Source organism: Aythya ferina (genome assembly GCF_964211825.1).
Source record: "Aythya ferina genome assembly, chromosome: 1".
In the NCBI taxonomy this organism is placed as follows: Eukaryota; Metazoa; Chordata; class Aves; order Anseriformes; family Anatidae; genus Aythya; species Aythya ferina.
Window position 1 is genome coordinate 142918150 of NC_140296.1, and position 18554 is coordinate 142936703.

An 18554-nucleotide genomic window follows, 5' to 3' on the forward strand; every position below is an offset into this window, starting at 1 on the left:
TTTGTGCGGGGTTTGCGCATGGAAGGCCGCAAAGGGTTTTGTTGGTTTTTTTTGGGGAATCCCTTTGTCAGCAGGGGGAGGGAGCGGCTCACAGCTCGCCCTCCTTCATGCAAGGGCAGCGCTCACCACGCTGGGTGGGAGCGGGTGGTGGCACCACCGAGGAGCAGATGCCACAAGAATGGCGGCTAGCCATGAGTGCCACAGAACCCATGTTGCAAGCCTTGGGAGCGTGAGGTGTTCAGCTTCACACCACCTCCTCGCCTCCCCGCTTCGAAATTTCGAGCAAAGATAACCCCCTTAGGTGCACGCACAACATATGCATGACATAGTCTACTTTGGGCCCTTTTTTAATCTCAGTTTACATCACCCGCACATGCATCAATTGGCCAGGTAACCTAAAATGCAAATAACCGGCATGTAAACCATGCTCACAGTTATCTGAAAGAGACAGCTTTTGCAGACTTTGCCCTCAAAATGATCATTTGAGTCAAGGCTTTGGCAGCTATAGCAGCATAAAGGATGTACAACAGTCAGAAGAGCAGGAAGAGCCCACGTGAACGCTGACACAAATCAGGAACTGTCAGGTTAAAAAAGCCTGGGTACACTCGAGTCATCTACTTATTTATATCATGTTCCGCTTTCATAGTCATGTACCAAAACCAAGCACTTTCCTTCTTACAAGAACAGCCACTTGAAGACACTGGGAATGTACTGGAGGAGGCGTGAATGATTTGGTACCATGCCTTTTAGGCAACTGTAATTTAAAAATACGTCAAGAAATAAAATGTTAGGAAATCTCCCTATGAAAATAATATGTTCCCAGGAGACACTCTGGCACTTCAAATACCTTAAAAAAAAAAAAAAAAAAAAAAGTTACTTCTAAAACAGCAGTTTAGAGGAAGTTGTACATGGTGTGGCTGGTGTGAGGCCTGAACTCATCCTGCACAGCACAACACAAACAGCCCCTACAGAGCCCTGCAAGCCCCCAGTCACAAAATACCAACCAAAGCAATTCTCATATGCTTGTACTCCTCACCTAAAAAATGCAGTACTCCACACTAATTGGAAGATTGCTGTTTTCCCTGTATCAGCTACTCTTTGTAACAGGAAACAAAATAATGATACAGTCTTCACAAAGGGGACAAAACGTACTTTGTTGTACAACTCTTCAGCAAAGACTTCTGCACTGTGTAAGCATTCTAGAGCTTGCCTTCGCTGCAAAAGCTGATCTGAGTTAGTATATTCTTTGTGCTCCAGTAGAACTGCGTTGGCACAAGTGAGTAGATACTCTCCAAAACAAAGCTGAACTAAACAGCATGATTTGATTAGCAGCAAAGAGTGACTGGATCAAAACTGATTAACTCATAACTCAATCTGCTGTATCTTCACTGCCCTGCCAGTTCCAACAATTGGCCATTAACATCTTTAATATCAAGCAGGGGTCAGGTTCACTCAACACTTGCCTACAGGTATTTGTGTATCTCTTCATCATGGAATGAAGATTTATTTGTAGTGTCAGCAGGCACATCCATGGAAGCTTTGCACTATTAAGGGCAGTGGGGCATAGCAGCGGGACTCCAGCAAGGGTTTGTAGCCAAGGCCCCATTATCCACCCTGGTCCATGCCACCCTATCCTCACTGCTGTTGTTGCCTTCTGGAGCTACATTCAAGCAGAGGTCTGCTTTCCTCCCCTGCCTGCTACGTTTTTGCAAACACTTTGGGTGGGATAAGTGGCAAACTCAGGAGTACACAGCAGACCTCACTCCAGCCTGATGCCTGTTGTAACTTAATGAGCATACACCTAAAATAACACAGTGATAAATCATGCCTTGTGGTGCAAGCCTACAGCTTTCTTCGGTGAATTCCACTTGCAGTATCAGTCATCTTCGGCAGGCAGCTCCCAGGCCTGCGCCCAGCCACATACCTACCGTATGATCCACTGCAAAAGGTGCTTGGGCTGCAGCTGGGGAACCACCTCCCTGCGGTCTACACGAGTGGTTTAAATGCAACCTCGCATGCAGCCCCTCTCTTACCCAAGTGCTTTTCACCCATTGTTCTTAAATATATTTTCTCTTAGTTAATTAAGCAAAATCTTTGTAGAAGAGACCTGAAGCCCTAGAGTGCATAGCCACAGGGGGCCCGAGGCAGCCTCCTACCAGAAAATTGTGGTAATTATGCAAAAAAGCACCTCCCCAGTGTCTGATCCAGCACATTCCTTAGTGCTCTTGAAATTCGGTAAGGTTAGGCGTCTGGGCACAACGTGTTCAGCAAGGTCCCTAACACCCAGGTCTTCTCACTGGCTCCTCTTCTGGGCAGAGATGGGTATAGCAGTCACCCTTGGGCAAAAATTAAAAAAATAAAAAATAAATGGTTGAGCAGCTGACCTGGAGGTGGGAATGATGTATTTTGCCTTCTTTGACTCACAGAACGAAGTGGAATGATTTTGGCAACTAAATTTTATGTGGGTGTTGTTTTAATTTTGTCAACCTAAAAAAAGATGAATATAATAAAGAGCGTGGGGTTCCTTGCCCTTCAATTTTATTTCGTCTTTTTTAGTCTGTAAAAATGTGTTTAGGCTAAATGGAAAATTTCAATATTGCAGCAAGATTTAATAAAGCATTAAGTAAATTCTATTTGTATTCTATGTTTAGAAACAAGTAATTAAAATAGTTTTAATGCCAGAGGTCCTCAGCCAATTAAAAATGTCCTTTTCTCCTGTTGCTGTAAGAAAAATACACTGAAATAAGGAGTCTGACTGTACTTGAGAAATTACAGGCAAAGAGACTTAAAAGATCTTTTGATTAAATCCAAAGGGCTGACACTTGACATAGTAAAAATATCCTCCTTCTATCAAGCCTCTTTTAGTTACTGTCATCGTGCTTGGATCAGTAATAGTTTAAAATATTACTCTGAACAAAGCGTGATTTTGAAGTTGACTGAATCAGAAACTTTTTTTTTTTTTCTGTTTTACTTTCTACAGTGAAATTTCATTCACCGTTAGCATTCCCGACCTGCCCATGTGACAAAGTATTAATGCGAAACAGCTATTCTCTATTTTCTCTTATGCAATGCATTATGCAATACAGAAGGCTATGCCATAATTTTGATGCATGTGATTTTATTCCAGAACCTAAGTGCTTTGCAAAGAAAACTGTTCATGTCAGTTTTATTGCAGATTACAACGTTGCAGCTCCAGTGCCATATAACAATAGTGACAAGCCAAATTTTTTGAGCAGTTTCTTCTTTTTTCTTGATGCTTCTGGAATCTAGGCTTATGCCACAGTGTTCATTTGTGCTTCCTGATGCTGGAAGTTAGTGAAACCAAGTGTTTCAGGACTCCATGTTTGAGAAATTAGAGTATTTAACTTTCCAGATAATCTGGTTTGTTTTGTTTTCCCCCAGAAAAGCCAGCTTTAATTGGAAACATTCTAAAACCTTCCATTTCTTTTATTCTTTTATCTTTAATGAAATTTTGTACTTTCAAGTAGCTCTGGAAGTCAGGTCATTGATTATGAAATCATTCATTCTGAACTTTGGAAACATCTCCCTGATCCCTGGGTAGATTTAATTCTTCAGACTCTGTAATAGGTGATTCATCAGATGATGTTGGATGGTGAGTCCTGCCAAAACCTCTGAACGTGGGTAGTCTCTCAACAAGCAGAGAAGATGGGAACTGGAAAAAAGAGCAAGAATTACCAGTCTCATAGGGCTCAGAAATATGCATCTCTCCTGAACTCTCCTGACCTGCAGTCTGCTACTTCTGCAGCAAAGGCAAGAACACGCCAGGACCAAGACACCTGGGCAGAGTGAGCTCTAACTAAAGGACCAGTGAAAGAGGCAGCCAGACAGCATGAGAAAGACTCAATTCAGAGATGTTGATTTTATGTGATGTTTCTTATGATTGAGAAAATGTCGACAGCCCTGCCATAAGCCTGGTGTGGAGCATGTTTTTATTCATCAAATGGAAACCTGCATTTCCCTTTCACACCCCTCATCCTAGCTGCTAGAACAGAAAGCATAACTCTTTTTATATCCTTTCTTTCACCATTCTCTTGATCTAGGTTAACAAATATGTTCCAGCCACGTGAAAGTAAATCAGTCAGAGAAACAGTTGACAGATACATTGCTGGTTTGTTATCTGTGTTTTTTAGTGACCAAAGTACAGATTTCAGTTACGTTAGTAACCATTTTTAGTCTGGAGCTCATCGTAGCCTGTGCTGCAGGCTCCCTGTTGTTTATATCTTATCAACTATTGTATATTTTATTAGCATATCTATTTGTCTGTGTATGCTCTCTAAACATAATCCCTTCAGATAAAGTCAAACAACAGGAACATGATAAAAAGACATTAAAAAAGCCTCAAATATTAAGTTTTACCAGAGGTGAGACTCAGTTATTATACATGCACTATTTCAAACTGCATCAAGCTGTAATGAGAGGTGCTGTGGCCAAATTTAATGTCATCCATACTGGGGCCAGTGGAAAATGTCTGTACATTTTGTTCTTTATGTCATCTTTGGGGCTATTCTTGCAAAATTTCTTTATATAAAAAGTTTGTTGGGTAGCCTAATAGTGAGTAAGCGTGGAAGCGTGGCCATTTGCTGAAATCAGCGTTGTGTTCTCCTTTTTTTCTGTCTGTAGTGATGGCTCAGGATGTCTCATTTATCTTTTTCTCTCTGAAGCTTTAGGGAATTCTGTGCTTCACAGCAGTGTCATAACACATCTAAAGCAAGCACAGAAGCAGGGGTACTGCTTTAATGAAGAGGAGCTCTTTGATGAAGGTAAGCGGAGAAAAGTGTGAAAAAGATGATGATGCTGTGTTTGCGACTGAATCTGCCCATGATGCTGTGGCGTGGCTAACCTGCCTTGCTTGCTGCTTGCCAGCCACAAGCTGATGAAAATCAATCACTCACCCAGCAGGCTTGATCCTGTTCCTCTCTACAACAAAGTACAAAAATCAAACACTACTCATCTCGGTCAAGGGAAGAGCAGGATAATAGTCCAGCATAAAGAATTTCTTCATGTCCTTCAAACGAATACTCTGGGCCAAATGCAAAGTGTGACCTCTTTCTGTCCTATTTAACCCAGAAGCTCCAGCACTGTAAGGTGCTCAGCATTTCTGAAAGATGTCAAACATTCCTGAAGGATAATGACTGCCCTCCAGCACCACTGATGGCAGGGAACAAGAAGCACTTGGTGCCTCACAGCAGGGCTCAGCACCCTGCAGAATTGAGCCTTGGCTAAGGCAGAAGTTCTACAGAAAAAAAAAGGAACATGATGATTTGACTGAAGACACCAATATACACCTGGAGTAAACTCCTCAGATGACTTCTCTCCTTGCAGAACACCAGTGTGAAAACACCAGTGTGTTGTGCACATGGCAGCACTCTGTGCACAGCCCTTACCACTTGCAGGCTCACTCAGCTTGCTCCTCTTGCATGCTCTTGGGATCAGGAGTGAAGGCACAGACCTGAAACGTAATGCTGGCAATCTTCAGCCGTTGCATGGCCTACTGCAGCTTTTTGTCAGTAGTGAGGGGGGTTATTGGTGATACACCATGCTGGTATTAAATGTGACTTACAACAAAGCCCCTTACCTGTTTGAACTTTGTTACACGTGTAAAGTTTTCAAGCTCATGTAGTTTCAGTGGTGTAATTACATTCTAATGAAAAAATACCCAGTGTAAACAAGCTCTTGGGGACCACTGCCAGATGACACAGGTCAGAGAAGCTCTCATGTTGCTCAAATCTGTGTCCAAGGCTGGGCAGAGAATCAGGGAGCTGCAGCTGACTTGCACACAGTGATGGATTTTTTGCTGCACTTGGTCCTAGTGACATGCTCCAGGGAATCTACCTGGTGTTTATCAGAGATCTTGTGAGGCTGATGGGTGTCTTAAAGCTCCAGGTGAGAATCCTGCTGGAGAGGATATTTGGGTGGATTTGAAAACCAACATAAGCTAGAGAAGTTCTCAGTTTCCTTTGCATCCATGTGATATTACCTTAACGCAGACAGCCCTGGCAGAACTGTCACAAATTGCTGGTGGATGACTCCGTCACAAAACACCAGCCTCTCCAAGCTAATGATGTACACAAGAACTTAACAAGTAGCTTCAGATGAAGCAGAACTGAAGTCCATAGTATGACCATCTTTGAGATGTGACACATTTTTAGAACTGTTTAATGTACATATATATGACATCTATATTTCAATGTTTTTCTCTCCGAAACAACTCGTTCAATTCATCTGCCTCTGATATCAACACAGTGGTTCTGCTGTTTCAGTCCTGAAACCTCAGCCTTTAAAAATATTTTTATTTCATATTTTTTCTTTGAAAACAACTCCTCCTCTCATACACCCCTCCACAAACTATTTACTGCCACCAATAGGTGGAATGCAAAGGTTTTGCCTTGTGGGAATAAAAGCCAACATCACAGTGAAGACCAGACTATGCCTATAGTAAGGGCGATGTTTTTCTGCTCTGATAACTCCTCAACTGCCTTAGGTAGACAGGACAAAGCCTCAGGAAACAGGTATCTTTAGACACAGCCTTCAAAACTTCAAAACTTTCAGCTACATAAACATTAAGGAGGCAGGTTGTCCAGAGAAAGGTCTGTATAAAGGGCAAATTATTAAAGCTTTCTGATGAGTCAGGCTCATTTCCTCTAGCTGGTGCCACCCTGCCTGGGATGCAGGGCTTAACTACTCCTGGTGCCTCCAAAGGAACCATGAGTTGTTTATTCCCAGCACCTTCTCCCCCCATCATTACCCCCTCCACTGTGTCTGGAGACAGGATACAAATCTGCAAACACTTCAGCTGGGAAACAGTACTTAGTCCTATGAACAGTCCCATTGACAGTTTACATTGCAAACAACAGTAAGTGTCTGAAGGATCAGGTTCCCAGTGATTATGTGATTACAGGGACAGCAATTAAGATTCAAAACAATGCAGGTCATGGAAATGCAAATCATTCTGATCTCTCCTAAAGTACAAAAAATCTCCAAATCAAACATCAGTACCTAAAATTAGATCCACAATCAAGTGACAGAGATTATACAACATTCATTACAAGGTTTGCCAGGATTTTCAAGCAAAAAGCAACCCAGAAGGAAATATAGATCCACACATTAGGACTCCTAATATCACAGTAAGTAAATTACTTTTTAAAAACATCTTGCATTACAGGGGATATGTAATCTCAGGGGAACCAAACAGTCTCTGAGCAGCTTACACTTTTGGCTGGGGCCCAAGATACCATGAGGCACAAATCACACAAATGTCTCAGTTTGTGTAAATTCTGCACTCAGCATCTGCAAGAGCTTTCTTCTTAACTGTAAAAAATTCCTAGTTGATGCTTTGTTTCTTTGCCCAAAATTCAAACATGATATATGTTGTCAGACACAGAAGAATAAGAATTAAGAAGAATAATGGTTATTCCTCAAATACGATTTTTTGTCCCCTCACTGTACCATGTATGTAACATATCTCACACGAGGTATCACGTATTGCCAGTCAGTTCTAACACAAAACCATCAAAAAGGAGGACAGCTACAATGCTGTGAAGATTTCTTCTTAATGAAGCCATCATTTACCTCCTTCAAGGGCTTAAAGCTCTGTTAAAATGTAGGTAATTTTAACATACAATTATTCTTGAGGACTTGACATGTGATTATTTGGGCATTATAGCAGTCTATAAATATTTAAAGCATAAAACCACAGAGAGGGTTCATGTAATACAAGAAAGTAATATTAGAACTACCACAGTGAATTGTGGAATGGAAAAATGGAAAAGTTTGAATATGTTTGAATGTGAAATAATCTCGCAGTAAGACAGAGCTGATAGTGCTTTACTTGACATTATTTCGGTGGCAATCCCAAAACAGCATTCAAAATCTCCTGAATTAAAACACATAAAATGAGAGACACATTGGAACGTGAAACTGATTATTTCTGTAAACTGAATCCATCATCCTGGTTGTAAAAGTAATAAGTTCATCACTGTCAGTAAGTGGTATAGTTACAAATATTTGCTTAAAACAGCAACAACAACAAAACACATCGGTTTACACTCTGAATATGGACACTTGGTCATCCACCCCTCCTGTTTCAAAGCCAAGATGTACAACCTCTTTAGCACCTGTAAAACTGGTAGCACCTGTGCACTATGCCAACGTATTAAGCTGTTCATATCATTTTATCAATGTTGCTGAGGTCTTTGTGCAGGAGAGAGAAGTAACCACCACTATGGCATGGTTTCTGATCTGCTTGTTAACAGCTCAGCTCACTCAGCTGGCTGGTTCAGAGTTTTTAAAAATGCCAGCTGATAACAATATGCTCTAAATGTTGGAGTAAGCAATTGCATAACATATATTTAGCTTAGTGTCTAGATTCCTTTTTCTTTCAAGTTTGCTTGTTAAAAATAAAATATTTTGGAGAAGAGAAGAGAAGAGAAGAGAAGAGAAGAGAAGAGAAGAGAAGAGAAGAGAAGAGAAGAGAAGAGAAGAGAAGAGAAGAGAAGAGAAGAGAAGAGAAGAGAAGAGAAGAGAAGAGAAGAGAAGAGAAGAGAAGAGAAGAGAAGAGAAGCTGACCTTAGACAGACAAGCAGCATTTATCTAAATCTGTACTATACAACACTATCTAAATCTGTACTATACAACGCAGGATCTGCTTGTGCAAGGGACACTCTTAGGCCAGACACATAATGTTGGGAATGCTAGAATCCCAACTACTTTTCATTTGATTCTCTATAAACCCTCCAGAAGTAAACCAGAAGTTATTATATATGGGAATTTTTCTTGTTAAATCCTCTTTTACCACTCAGAAATTTACTATGTGGATTTTGAGAACATTATACTTGCTTGAGGTCTGTCCCATATCCCTAGATGGTTTCCTCCCACCAAACTGGCTCTTGTAACTCCAGGATTTTGAGAAGAGCAACAATAAAGACCTCCAGAGAGAGGTTCGGTATTCCAGGTGTTATGAATTCAAGAGGAGGATGAAATAATGAGGCAGTAAGTGAAAAGCAAAAGGAAAAGGAAAAAGGAAAAGAAAAAGTGTTATTGAAACCCTCACTAAAGCCTCTGTATTTTTTTTCTGTTTAGAGAATGTGGTTTTCATAATATGAATAAACATCACCACCTTAATAATGGGTTTGACACTACATGGTAGATGAGATTTCTATCGGAACAGAAGATTGCTGAAGGCAGATCACTGAACACTTACGTGAGAAAGGAACATGAAGAGCTTAGCTGAGCACAAGTAACCCACACTTTCTCCAGCAGTGTCAGCTTAGTAACTTCCAGTCTAAAAACTATGCCTTGTTGTTCTTCACACTTGCCAGCATGAGGTTGCCCTACTAACACATTCAACCTTGTCCCTTCTCTGTGCTTCTCAAGTAGATCACATCTTTGGATGGTTGAGACACACGCTGCCTCTCTGTTAGCCATCTATGGATTGTTTTTCTACCTGGATTCCAGATTGCACAATGGGTACAGTTATTGCTTACCTAATGTTTGTTACAAAATCTGTGACAGCATTTTTTCCTCACTGCTCTGCAAGAGGAAATAGCATTTTGTTTGAAATGCTGTGCTGAGTGTCAACATGAGAGGTGTTTTAAAAGAGCTGGGAAGTATGCTGTCAGGAAAATGTTTTCAGGCCTACCTTCCTCCCACATCCAACTGTGATGAAATAATCAAATGTTATACCATTCGTACTTGGGAAGAGGATGACTAACAGCAGCTAATTACGGCTCAATCTGTTGCCCTCAGCAGCTATTGGTCTGAATCACACCTGTTGGCATGGAGGGGCACAGTGTGCAGTGTGGTGCTCTGGCGGCAACTTCATTTTCAGGGGCAGTGACTGGGATGAGGACTCCACATGTTAAGAACCCTGCCACAGAGGTGGCTAATACTGTATCTGACGCAGCAGAAGACCCGATCGCCCTGCCTCTGAGCCTCTGCAGGCCAGCCATGTCCTGCTGGGGGCCCTGGGCCAGACCATGTTGTGTTGTGTGGAAAGGAGAAGGTGGTTACTAATTTCTTCCTGCTTTACCCCCCTCCAGCCCAGGCTGAACCTAGCTCAGTGGTACTGGATATGAGATCCTACTTTCCTCCCCAGTTTGCTGCTGCAGTAGCAAAGAGTTGGCAGAGGGCCTTCTGTATCATATTTGATCTGTTGACACATGCAGCAGTGCTGGACTCTAACACTGTAGGAGTTTCCGTCTGGAGAAATATGGTAGCCCTTCCTGCCTCCTCATTCCACTCCCTACGGAAAACCTCCCTCTTGTTTTCCCAAATACTGGGCCAAATAAAATATACCAAAATAACACTGGAGACAGAGAAGGAATCTCTTGCCTCAATCTTGGCCTTGGAGCAACACATGCAACCGTGACTCGTCTCACAAGTGAAGTCAGGCGGGTGGAAGCCAGGCAGGGTTTCATCAGCAGGGACTGCAGGTTCACCCTTGCTGCTATGCAAACAGATACCCCCCTTGTTTGTGGTGGCCAGAATGGCCACTTTTGTCTGTTTTAATGCTAGGTTGAGTTCATGAGAGTTCACCCATTATACACTTCAGCTGAATAACTTAAAACTTTCTAGGAAAGAAAGGGCCAGCAGGTCTTGAACCATGGTGGCGTAGCTGCCTGCTGGCCAACGTGTGGTGACGCTTCACCATTGCACACAGAAGAGGCAGGAAAGTGATACTTTTATCAGTGTTAGAGATTCTGCCTCACCCTCAAAGCTTTTTATTGCTTCAAGGGTGTTCTCCTGAGTAATCACATAATTCTGCTGCACTTGAATAATGTATTCAACATCTGACATGAGCCAGAGGCTGGATTTCTATAGCATTACCCACCCCTCACAAAGCAACCATTATTATCCTGTCTATGCAGAGCACAGCTCTCTTCTAGGAAGTCTCTTGCATGTGGGGCAGCAAGGCCCCACACAGAGTTACTACAGAGCATCCTTTTTAATGTAGAGCTCCCCAGTATCATTCCAGGCCCGAACCGTTACATCGTCTCACCATCAGGGGCTGGGATTTGGCCCAGAGCTGGTGATGTAGTATAGCATTGTTCTTAGCAGTAAGATAAGCATTATTATCAAGCCTCTGTCATCACTGTCCAACCTGGGACACCTTTAATGCATCATACTCCTGCACAGTTAGATTAATGGTGCAGTCCCTTTAAGAGAACCAGAGGCAGGTTTCTCTAAAATGCAGCTTTTCTGTCAATTTCTGTTAGGATGTGTGAGATGTGTGTTTGAAAAGCATATTAGGAAGTAAAGCCATATTTAATTTACCTTGTCTTATGTGGATTTTCATTTCTGCGTGCAGTAAGTGTCAAGACAATATGTCCAGTGATAATGAATGACCACGTACCGTGTGCCGTAACTTCAGCTCTTTTTAGAGAGTTTTAATCTCTTCCTGATTTCCATCTGCCTCCTGTTCTAATGAAGGCCATATGGCTCTTCAGAGCCACCTATGTGCTAACTAGATTGGATGTGAGTGTTTGAAATATCACTCTTCTTCTGAGGAAATTTCCATTCCAGGTATGAGCTGGCAAGTATGGGCTTACTGACTAGTAGCAGACATTTCTTGGATTCATGAAATTAAAAGTTGGTGAAAAGGGATCATCACCATAGTCTCACTGGACACCCTATTTAACTTGAGCTGTTCTGTGGGAGAACCTATTCTCCCACATGACATCCCTAACTGGTGAAACCACATTGGAACCGTAGAGGTGTTCAGTATCTAAACAAAGTCCTGAAGATACCATTCTGCAATTTATCTCCATCCCTCGGTGAGTGATATTGTGTTGGCTACGACAGGCAGCAAACTAATTTACACCAGGTGAAGTTCTCAGCCTCCATTTTCTCCTCCTTTCTCTTACTTTCCTCATCTGGTACTGGCCTTACTGTTTTCAGGAGATTCAAGTTGCTTGTAAAAATGTATATATGACATTTGTGTTCTGAGGAAGAAGTTTTTCCGGATGGCTTAACAGCCTTTCAGTGGTAGCATTGTTTGGCAGATGCCCAGGACAGAACTTCGTGTCACTAGCTAGGTTTTCATACTTGACTCTGTTGTGCTCCCACCTTTATGTGGAAACACTCCAGTGCCAATCACGAGACCCTTCCTTGTGGATCTGGCGGTTACAGCAATCACCACGGCAATACAGGAAGAGTGCTCTGTTCATCTACAGAGACATCGAGTTGACAATTGCATGAATATACATGTGATCACTGGTGAAGAAACAAGAAGAGTACTGTTAAAAATAAATAAAAAATAATAATAAAATGTGCAGGGAATCCAGCATTAGTCGATATTTCCTGCTACACAAGCCCTTTTCCACTTACCTAACTTCCTCCCTTGTGAACTCCACGTTTCCTCACCTAATTCCTGACAAACAGCTTTGGCTTTCCTATTCTATGCCCCACATTCTTTGGATTTTTCTTATAGATGTTATGGCTGAGATTTTTCACTTTCTGCTCATTTTTAATCATACTCTCTCGCTCTTGCACTCAGCTCCTCTGGTCAACTGGTTCTCCACCTCTGCCCACCTTTCCACCTCATGTATCATCACCACCTGCCCTCTCCTCTCAGCCTGCAGAGCCTCTGTCAGTGGAGGCCTTTAAGAACAGGTTCGACTCACACTTACCAGAAATAGCATAAGTACAGTTCATTCTGCCTTCAGGCAGGAAACCAATTAAAGGACTTACCGAGGCCCCTTCCAGACCTGCATCTTTCTCATTCTATTATCCTTCGCATTAGTGGGAGAGCAGTAATGGAGCCATACTTCTTGGCACAAGTGTTCCCAAGTGATTGTTATCTTGGACTCTTGGGCTTGCAGCTGGAGCTCCCCTTTCAGCTGCCTGCAGGCTGCAGCTAGTGCCAGCACTCACGCTTGCCATTTCAGCTTCTCTGATGACTTAAACACCCAACCTTCTTCTCTCCGCACAGTTATCGAATTACTTTCATTTTCAGTCATTCTACATTTTCCAAGCACAACGTCCATAGGTACTTCTCTTATTCTACCAGGGGTCTTTCCCTGGAACTTCCCTGTTAGTCATCAGCGATTCCCTCCCACTCTTATTTCAGGCCTTTTGAGGCAACATCACTTGTGTGCACTAAAACCATGCAGCCCCCACAGAGATCAGTTGGACTGCGGATATGTAATTGAGAATGGTTTCATTCTTCTTGTTGTGTGGTTTTCTTCTCATTTTCATGCCATTCTGATGATATTTGTCTTTGCCTTTTCTGGTAATTCTGCAGGTAACCTGGGCAGCACACAGCACTCCGCAATACATCCCGCAGCCGTCTTGATTGTAACTACTCTTCCCATCAGCAGCCAAATTTGCTGTCAGGTAGGCAAAGAGAACATCCCATTCCAGGAATCCAGCCCTTCCAAAATTATTAATTTTCTCTTACATTAAGTTCCTTGGTAAATAGGTTTATAAAGAGTAAGAAATGGCTTTACTACATGTAAAAAGATTTCAGAATAAATACCGCAGTATAGCCATCCAGCTGCAAATTGCTGGTATCTCTTCAGAACAATTAGCCTATTATACATCCTCTTAAAACCCGATCCCATCCCGTAACCTTGGAGCCCAAAGTATGAAGCCATCCACTAGCTTCCTTATACTTCGGATCAGCCTGCAAAAACAGCTTACTGTTCCAGGATCCTTCGCAATAGGGTTGCTCATTATCAGCCCTCAGCTATTGTGCTAACTGTTCCACACCGAGTACAAAAAGCAGCAAAAGGGTTTGCCTGTGGTTTTCTATTATTTTAAGCACTCTGGACTGAACTTACATCAATATTGTTATTGGTGTACTTAAAATAATAGCCAAAAGAATAGATGACTGGAAAAAGGTGAGGTGGTTTGGGGAGGAGGAGGAAATGCCAATGCTGCTGGAAAAACAATTTATTTTTTTAAAAAACAGCGTTTCACTGAGGCAGGTTTTATGACAAGCACCACTGACTTCCATGGAATTGCTCCTAATTTGTACTAGAACTCGGAGAAGAGTAGAAATTTTAAGGAGGTAGAAAAAAGTTGAAGCATATAAAAAACTGGAAAAAAAAAAATAGGGATCTTTGAAACAATCAGAAATTTCCAGAACCCTCATACAGAGTCCAAAGCTCATGAGGTCTTTGAGCTTGTGCAGCCCTCTGAAGTAAAGCCATGCAGCTCACTGGGGAGGGAGCTCACAAAAGGCATTTTCAAAATCAGAAGTCTGACTGCTGTATGGTTTCCTTAGAAAACCAGGGTTGTCCCTGTGCCATTAGTTAGTATTTATTCACAACAGGGTACAACATGATGGGTACTAGTGGGTCATAATAATTCATTCCTTTGATTTTTGCCTATTCCATAACACTATTTCTGGCTAAACTTCAGTCTGAGAGGGAATCCGTGAGTATAAAACATGACCTTTTTTTTTTTTTTTTTCTTTTAGTTGTGCTCTATTTTATTTCTTTACATTCTTTTTCTGTAGTTCAGTTTTCTAACTGTTTTTATTATTGATTTGATCTCTGTTATGCTGGAATACAGGAGCACCTCAGATGGTCAGGTACATTTAGTCAGGGGTAAAAAACAAAACCAAAACTGAGACCAAAATTCTGTGATGTGAACGGAATTTCTCTTTTTCTCCCTATCATTTCCAAAGAAAAGCTAGTTGTTGTCACACCCTGCTCCACACAGGAGACAGCTCACAGCAGGCTGCCCACACCACGAGGGTCCTCCTCCATGTCCCAGTGCTTCTGGTAACACCACCACTCTCTGGGTCCCCTTCATGTCTGCTTTAGGGCAATTGGAAGGCAAAAGGCATCTTCCTCTTTGGGGTGGGCGCTGGCAGAAGGACACACCATCCTTCTCCCCTGGGTGTTGCTCCAAGCAAGGCTTGCTGGCCCTCTGTGAAGCTGGTGGAGCAGCTGGTCCAGCTCTGTAATGAAAAATGCACAGGTGCCAGGAATTTGCCCGAGGGTATGGGTCCCAGATGAGAGATGCAAATTAGGAGGAGTAGATGCCACTTCAGTCAGGGATGGATGGAGAGACCTGTCCAACACAAAGACAGGCCTTCCCCTAGGGTATCTGGCGCTTCTGCTGGGGCTGAAGGAAGACAGGGATTTTTCTTATTTGATTGAAAATCCACTTTCCTTTGATTTATTATGGGAAAAAAAAAAAAAAAAAAAAAAAAAAGGAAAAAAAAAAAAAGCTAAAAATGAGATGCTTTCAGGCAAGTACTTATGCTGTTCATTATCATAGGCTGGCAGGAGGTGAGATGGGCCTGTGATGGTAAAGAGCTGTGCCTTTCCTTTATCAGCTGCACTTTATTCAAACTGCTTGTAAAGCCATTCCTATTTCTCCTCACTGACTGAGGGATGCACGCTGCCAGCAGCCCCTGGTGAGAAGGGAATACATCTGGTTGTGGTATTTGGAACAGGAGAACAGGTACTGAAGGCTCAGAGTCTCAGTCTGCACAGGTGACCAGGATAAAATACAAGTTTCTAAGTAGGGTGTTTTCATTCAGGGCTGATGCTGCCTGACAGGAAAAAAATCTAAACCTGTTCTCAAGTAAGCAGAATGGCACCTGAAACAGAAGTTTTACTGTTGTGTGTAAATCAGGATGAAGTTTGATACTTAGAAATAGCGGATTTTGGAAGTCCTGTTTCAGGTATTTGTAAGCAAGATGGTTACTTTACCATGCTAACTCATTATCTCCCAAACGCTTTGCGTTTGCTATGGATCATATATTGGGTGAGGCTATGATTTTCCTTTGTCTGTAGAGGTCACGGTGCCCTTGTAACTCCTACATGATGGGCAGTCACAGATGCCTGACATAATCAGGTACCATGGCCAGTATTTCCACAAAACTGGTGATGTTTGTGAGAAATGCTTTTGTTATCATATTTCTTGGCTCCTACAGTCCGGTCTTTTTTTGGCAAAAGAAAACAAACAAAAAACAAACAAAGTACCCTTCAAGTTAGTTAATGGGCATGTAAAAAAAAAAATCCTTTGGGAGTAATTTTTTTTCTAGCATAGTGATAGATTTCACTAGGGAAAAAAAAAAATATTTATTCCAAAGTAAACTGTTAGCATTCTAGGCCATTTTTATAGGTTTCTATCTATTATAATCTAATCACAACTATTTTTAGCACACTAGTGAATAATAACATTAGACGGCGCTGATCTCCGTGAGACAATTTGAGGCTCCCAGTCGAGTATCTGCTGGGGAAGCACATCATAAATAGCACCATCACAAATTTGCACCTTTGTTACAGAGGCTGGCAGGCAGATCAAGGACTTGGAGGGCCTGCCATCTGAAGTCGCTTCAGCAGGAAGATGTACTGTCAGGGATCAGAACGGAGGGGGCTTTTGTTCTGCTGCTGGAGGAAGTGTTTGTAGATAAAAGGAGGATGCTGTGCCTGGGCCATCAACCTGACAGTTTTCAAGACATGAAATTCACTTAGAAGTAAGCACGGGATGGTGGGCTGGAAAATAAAACGCATGTATTTTTACATTGCTTCCTACCTTAAGTAGCATCCCAAACACCTTATAAATGAATACTGATGCTTAGTTACCTCCTGGAATGGAGGATTCACAGCATCATGATCAAACAGCTGAAATTGCACAAGCATGGTAGCAGAAGTTTCAGGGCTACATGATAGTCGCTGGGGATGTTTCCATTACCTTTACTGTGTTTCAGTCAAGTTCTCAAGACTCCTAGAGTGCAAACATTTGGCCACCTGTCACAGATTCATATTTAGAGACCCATCACACCTTTATAAACCTGAATACAGGTACAATGTCATCTCTTATTCCTTGAGCAGCCCCTTCAGATCCCAGATGACATATACTGGGTAAGACATTGGAAAGGGGAAAATTTTAAAGCCTCAGTTCATCTTGTGCTGTGGCTAGAGAGATGATTTTAGCTTTTGAACATCTTTGCTATCTTTTACATATGCAATAGAAAAAGCTTTTTAGATGCACTTTCTTTTGTATCTCTGAAAAACAAAGAGTATGAAAAGAAAGAGAAGAAAGGATGCCTTACAATAAGCCTTCAGCTTCCTTTGTTCAGTTCTCAACACTCCTGGAATTCTCACTTTACCCATCATCCGTAGCCCACCTATACTCCTGCCATATTATATTACACATATTATATCCTCCATCCAAAGATCTCCAAGCACCTAGTGAAATTCAGCAGCTGATTATTTACTATATAGACAAAGAACATTTTGCTCACTACTGCAATTTAGACACATCTAGGACGGGACTGTTTTAGGCAGAAAGCAAGTATTATTTGAGGCATATAGTGGCAAATACCATGTTCTCAGTGAAAGAAAGGGGGATTTTAGACAGAAATGAATTAATTGCACATCAAGGATGTTACCAGGATAAAAGAGATTTATATTTTGATAAAGTCCAGAAAGTGATACAGGATTTTAACTGACACAATTAGTTAAGTCCATGGTTTTACTTCTGAGCTGCAAGCTGCCACTTTGCAAACCATTCTCCTTACTAATCCGAATGATGGAAATTGGCTGAGAGGAAAGCACTGCCAACACAGTTTTCTAATATTTTTTTCAGAGAAGGACGACTAACCGCACCTATATTTTGAGTGTCTCACAAGAAGAGCTTGTGCCTGGAGAAGCAGACACAATAAATGACCGCCCCGATACAATCCCACCCGTAGGTCTCTGCCACAAGGTCTCTGCTTTCTGCCAGAGGATCTGAGTCATTTGTGGATCCCTTGGAAGCAAGGCTGGTGTCAAGGATTTCACCTTTTCCCCCTCTCTTCTGTCTTGGCAGGCCCCTGCTTCACAGCTCAAGCAGGATGGACATGCTGTCGCTTGGAAATACCAATGCTTTTGTTCATGCCCATGCAGGGAGGGGCTGGGTCTTATTCCTCTGGCTTCATTTGAATGCAATTTAGTGGGTGCAGCAAGAAGTGGATACTCACTCAAGTAGAGATTCTGGCATCATCTGTACCAGTGCTAATTTAAGGTAAATTTCTGACATCAAGTGATCAACTCCAAATATACTGCAGTATACATGAGAGCAAAACATGTCCTTAAAATACTAAATTTACTGTTGCTGCCTGTGTGACTGTCAGTGCTATAACAAACATTTCAAAACATTTATCATCCCCAAAGGCTAATTAAAGGTAAGCAATGCTTTAGCAACAGCTCACCCTTACAAACTGAACATTAATTTCTGACAGGATACATGGCAGAATATCACTGTTGATGCTCTCTGGTTGTTGTTTGGTTGGTTGGTTTTTCCATTCATTCTTTTCCCTTACCTACAGCCTGGTCTTCAGTGACAACAGTGAACAACTTACCTCAAGATGGGAGAAAACAATTCCCTGCAACTTCCATAATCAGCAAAGGTGCCTCAGACCTTTTAAGTAGATGACTTTGTGAGTAGCTAGCTATAGCTTGGCTATCGTAATCAGATCCCAGATTCAAGCACGAAACATTACAGGTGATCACACACAGCTGTGGCCTCCCTGCTCACACAGGGCTTGGCTGTGCAGGTTGAGGAGCAGATGGGTGTTCAGTCCCATTACT

The 18554-nt window shown here is 42.0% G+C and overlaps 1 long non-coding RNA gene across 1 annotated transcript; it reads right to left on the bottom strand.

Moving 5' to 3' along the window:
* Window positions 1-3102: 3102 nt before the first annotated feature.
* Window positions 3103-18446, bottom strand: LOC311430300. The gene is made up of 2 exons (XR_014688680.1): window positions 18326-18446; window positions 3103-3673 (listed from the first exon to the last, which is right to left on the bottom strand). It is a non-coding gene; the product is annotated as an uncharacterized lncRNA (long non-coding RNA).
* Window positions 18447-18554: the final 108 nt, after the last annotated feature.